Below are 6,000 nucleotides of genomic sequence, written 5' to 3'. Positions count from 1 at the left end.
AGGCAACCTCACAGTAGCAACGGGGGCTTGACATCCAAGTAGCCACAGCTGTGATGCCCTATCCTAAGTCTAAAATACTGTCTCCTTTCCAAGGGGTTGAAGGTGTTCCAGAGACGTCCTTTTTGTTACTCTGCAGAGTAGCATTCATAACGATAGAATAACAGCCGTCACCATCATCCCCTCAGCAAGAGTAGGTTTCCCTCACGCAGTGATTTGACTGTCACCTTGTCCAGAGCAGAAGCAACACCTCTAAGTCTGGAGCCCGGAGGAAGTGGAGGAGGAGACAGCGGCAGCAACACTACAAGGCGAGCAAGCCGCACTCCCTCCTCCGCTTCTCCCCAGGGCAGGGCATCGCTCCCCTTCCCTTCCCCGCCCTGCCTTCAGCACGTTTCCTAGGCAGCCCTGACAAGAAAGCGCCTCATCGCTCGGGGGGACGGGCGGGAAAGCGCAGCTGCGTCATCGCCTCACCAGCATCCCCTTGGAAACCCCGCGGCTTGAGGCGCCCTCCTGGACTGTACCCGCTCGGCAAGAGGCTCACGGGATTGGTAGTTCGAAGTGCCTCCATTGGTTTAATGAAGAAATAGCGGTGAGACTCCAAGTCCCAAGGTACTATGCACCTTCAATCACGGCTTGCCTGTCTCCGTGCACGCTCGCTCTCCTCTATGCGCCTCCCTATCCCGCCCTCTCATCCCACAGTTGCCAGGGCAACGGGCTGGGTCGCTGATTGTTTAAGACGGTTTCTAACGGGGATTGTACGTTGTGTGAGGAAAGGGTGCAAAAGTAAAAACAATAAAATGGTAAGGGTATAACCCTGTTATGAAGTAAGCTCCAGTCACAACCTGCTTGTTAACATAAAAGCAGACAAATGCTTTGAAACAAACCCTTTTTAAAAAACAAAAGCTTGAGTTTCTATAAAGCTCTCTATTTTGTCAAATGGTAGTAAACAACTAACTTGGTTTCATTACTCTGATACAGTGTCCTGCAAAATTTACTGCATATTCCCACTGATTGGGTCATATCAAGTGTTAGTCCTACTTAGAGTAAACCCAGTGAAATGAATGTAGCCAAGATGTAGCTTTTCCTGTAGTTTTAGTGCCAAGTCCTCCATTTAGGAAAAAGAAACCGAATGCATATACAGGATGGGGAATACATGGCTCAGAGCTAAAAAAGATCTTGAAGTTATTGTGCACAACAGGCTAACTATAAGCCAACAATGCAATATAACTGCAAAAAGGACAAATGCTATTTTGGGCTGCATTAATAGGAGTATGACTTCCAAAACACAAGAAGCAGTAATTCCCCTATATTCTACACTAGTCAGACCTCATCTGGAATACTGTGTTCAGTTCTGGGCACCAAGATTTAAGAAAGATGGAGAAAAATAAGAAAAGGCCCAGAAGAGGGCAACAACAAAATCAGAGTAGCTCATATAATTCTCCACCTCCTGCTCTCAATCTTATCCACAACAACAATCCTGTGAGGTAGGGACTGAGTCTCTGTGCCTGGCCCAAAGTTACCCAGTTGGCTCCATGGCTGAGAGAGGACCAGCAGGGATTGAATCTGAGTCCCAAACCCATGCTTTTAACCACTACACCACACTGGCTCTCAGTACAAACAATATAATAAGCATTCACTGTATTAGCATAGTACCATTGAAATCTTGAGATGTATGGATTCCATTAAATTGGTTGTCTCTGCATTTTGCAAACTGGCAGGCTTCTTTCCTTTGGCTACCTATTCATTAATGGAATTGGAATTTAGGGGGCTGGAGTGGGGAGGGAAAGTACAAGCACTTTAGTCTACTAGTGCTAATGCACACTTGTCTACTAGCACTGATCCATGTTAGTGCAAGAGTGCATTTTGTCAGTTTGGGATGGTGTAAATTGGTGACCTGCAACAGCAGGATGTTAGACCTGATGGCCTTCTTGGACCCTTCCAAGTCTACTCTTCTATGATTGTAAGTGTGCATTTCTCTTCCTCCTGTGCCCAAAATTAATATGCTTGATTACGGGAGTATACTGGTGACTGGATCCAGCAAATCTCCGTATCTCCTTTAGAAACATGCAGTGTTCATCATATCGATTATGCCAAGGAGAATTACAAAATTTCAGGGGCTGCTCATACTCAAGCCATATTCAACATGTGTTTGTACTTTGTGTTGTCTGAACTGAGTCTTTCTCTCACAGGAGCTTAGATGGGCAGAGTTGGAGAGGCTGCAAACACTGAGCCCTGTTAGCAGTGAGGTCCCTGGCTTCCCCTCTGACACAAAATCCCCTCCACTGTAATGAGTAAGAACCATTGGAAGGAAAGACGGGACAACAACAAAGACACTGCAGCAGTAACAAAGTGAAACAACTGACTTGAATAGCAGCAGAGAAAGAACTAATTCAATTAGCAGAGCAAATTAATAGCATTGCCAAATGTTCTTGTGCCCTCAAAAGGCTGCAGGATCACAGGCATGGTGTCACTCCATATGCTGTTTCCATATGGTCTATGGCTTTACCATAGGATTTGTTCAGCATGTCCAAGACCCAAGTGAAGCAAGAGTGCCAATAATTCCACCTGAAATCTTGTGTGGAAGATGCTGGTACTTAGCTTTCAGGACAGCAAGGACTGTATGACCCAGGGATGGGAAATGTCAAGCCCTTGAACTTGGTTGCTCACTAAGTACACCAGGATCTGCCCCAGGCTGTTCAGAGAAGAAAGTATGGACAATTTGCTCTTCCATTGTATTCTTTTAAGGCCAAGCTGTTCATGCTTTTTCTCCAGATCTCTCCTCCCCAAACAGAAACTCCACATTATATTGGTGCCACTAACACTCCCCCTCCTTAGGCAAACTCTGCAGGACACTAAGGAAGGAGGCATTTGCAGACTTCTAGGCTTCTTGGATACAGTTCAATAGACGGTAAGATTGTGCAAACATTCTTCTTACAACAGCCATTGACCTAGTAAGACAAACGTGAATAGCAATGAGTTTTATATGCTGCACTTGTCATATTATTCAGGAGCATTACCAAAGGGACAAAGTTGCACAGACAAAAGTCTTTTGCTCTGAAATATAGCAATCCTGTTTATGTAAAGCTTGGCCTAAGCAACCAAGAATAGAATAGTTCCAAAAGATCCTAATTGCCATGAGATCCATATTTAGAACAGGCAAGAGAGAACAGTTCCTCAAGCAGTTGAGTTTTACAGCTGCTAAATTAGGCGTTTGCAACCTACAGCCCTCCAGATGAGTTGGACTATAACTTCCATCATCCCCAGCCACCATGGCTAACACATCTGCAGGGCACCTGGTTGAAGAAAGCTATTCCAGCTTTATAGAAATTCAACAACAATTGAAAGCTTTGCTATATAAGGACCTTGGAATTGTTGTAGATCACAAGTTGCATATGAGCCAACAATGAGAAGTGAATGCAAAAACAGCAAATGGTATTTTGGGGTGTATTAATGGAAGTATCACTTCCAGATCATGTACTGCTTCTCTTCTATTTAGCACTAGTTAGGCCCCATTTTAAGTACTGTGTCCAGTTCTAGATACCACTGCTTAAGAAAGGTGCAAACGGGAAAAAGTTCAGAGGAGCGCAACTGAGATGACCAGCGGAACATGAATAAAGCCCTGTGAAGAGAGATTGAAAGAAAAGGGCATGTTTCTCCTTGAGGAGAAAAGATTGAGGGTTATGATAGCACTCTACAAGTACTTGAAACGCTGTCACAAAGAGGAAGGGTAGGATCTCATCTTGATCATCCCAGAGTGAAGGACATGCCATAGTGGGCTCAAGTTAACAGGAAGCCACATTCTAGCTGGCCATCAGGAAAAACTTCCTGACTCTTAGTGTGTCAGCATCTGGGGTGTGGGTGGCTGGATATTGGGTCAGGGCACTAGGACCCAGACAACTGGTACAACATACATGCCCATTCCAAATCATAGACAGGGAGTCCAGATCAAGGTGGGTAACAGAAGTGCAAAGTAGTACAATCCAAATAGAGCAGAGCAGTCAATGACAGTCAGGAGTGGAAAGCCAGAGAGACAAGCTGAAGAGAAGCAGATACCTGGTATTGGAACAGAAGGCAGAGCAGGTAAAGCTGGGCATGGTCCAGGAGCACAGCAACCAGCTCCAGGAGACACAGACCACTCCAAAGACCTCTGCTGCTGAGGCCACATCTGAGGGAAGAGCTTGTTCTTATATAGCTCTCCCCTCAGGGCTCCCAGATGGTGCTCGTAACATCCCAGGTGGCTGTGGTTGGCTGTGGGCCCAGTCCTGCAACCACCAGGGCTGCTAGTCTGGTCTCTGGCTAGAAGAGGGAGCCCTGGTGCTGCCTCAGAACCTCACATAGTGCAGTACAGCAATGGAACCAATTACAAGGAGGCTGGTGGGCTGTCCCACATTCAAGGCAATCTAGAGGCAGCTGGACAGCCATCCCTCAGGGACGCTTTCTCTTGGCATCCTGCACTGAGCAGGGTTGGACTTGATTGACTTTCCACGCTCCTTCCAACTCTATTATTCTATGATTCTATTATTATTGGTGCAGCTAGGTTTATTTAGTTACTTATTTATCTATTAAAAAGGTTGTATCCCGCCCTTCATAATGTCTCAGGACAGTGATAACAGAAACAAGACACAGCATCACAATAACATATATAATCAACGTTAAAAACAACACTAACATTTAAAATACCAGGGAAATAAAATGGTTTTGGCCTGGTGCCAAAATGAAAAAAGTGTCAGTGCCAGGCACACCTCTCTGGAAAGTCCATTCCATCGCTGGGGGCCACCACAGAGAAGGCCCTTCTCTGGGTAGCCACTCTTCAGATCTTCAAAGAGGGCTCTTGCAGAAGGAACTCCCCTCCACATATTAGAGATTGGGCAGGTGTATATGGAAGGAGGCACTCCCTCAAATATCCAGGTCCTAAACTGTTTAGGGCTTTATGAGTCATCACTAACACCTTAACTTGGGCCTGGACTTCTATTGGAAGCCAGTGCAGATGGTACAGGACCGGCGTTATGTGTATATATCTGCCGCTCCCTACTAGCAACCTGGCTGTTCTGTTCTGAACCAACTGAAGTATCCAGACCATCTTCAAGGGCAGCCCCATGTAGAGCACATTACAATAGTAAGGTTCCCAGAGCATGGGTCACCATTGCCAGGCACTGCTCATCCAGGTAAGGGCGTAATTGATGGATCAGCCAAAGCTGGAGGAAAGTGCTTCTTGCCACAGTGGTCACCTGGAACGCCAAGGATAAATCTGGGTTGAGCAGCATGCCTAGACTACGTAACCCCATCCAGGACAGGGCAAAAATAACTTACCTGGAGAGTTGAACCACCTAGCAACAGGACCTCCATCCTGTCTGGATTAAGTCTCAATTTACTGGCCTTCACTGAACCCATTACTCTAGCCAGACACTGGTTAAGGACAACCACTGCCTCACCTGAAAGTAAAGGTGCCAAGATCATACTGTCTTTATGCACATTTAGGGTGCAGCCACCTTTAGAATACTGTGTACAAAAGGATACTATAGGATGATGATGATGATGATGATGATGATGATGATGATGATTCATGCCCAATAGCCAAAGCTATCTGGTCAGTTCGCAACAGCAAATAAAATACAATAAAATTTGAACAGAATAATAATAAAACATACAATACATAATCATGTAAACATACAATACAGAATATAAAAAATTTAAACCAATTTTTAAGTTACAATGCATTACATGGATTAAATCATAAGCCCTGTTAAGCATTGACATAATGCTCCAATATAATGCAAAACTAATCAAAAGCTCTGTCAAAAACGAGAATCTTAACCTCCTACCAAAAGGGCATTAAAGTTGATGCCAGGCAGGCAGGCCTCGGGGGTCGGGGGGTCAGTCTGTTTCGTAACTGGGGAGGCTGCTACTGAGAAGACCCTTCTCATTGCCAGCAATTGAGCCTTCCTTGGAGGTGGCAGAGACAGTCCCCAGTTCTTGATTGTAGTGTCAAGGTAGATTGTGCTT

Source organism: Varanus komodoensis, unplaced genomic scaffold (genome assembly GCF_004798865.1).
Source record: "Varanus komodoensis strain SLA01 unplaced genomic scaffold, ASM479886v1 scaffold2, whole genome shotgun sequence".
NCBI classification, from domain to species: Eukaryota; Metazoa; Chordata; class Lepidosauria; order Squamata; family Varanidae; genus Varanus; species Varanus komodoensis.
Note: the sequence above shows the minus strand (reverse complement) of the source record.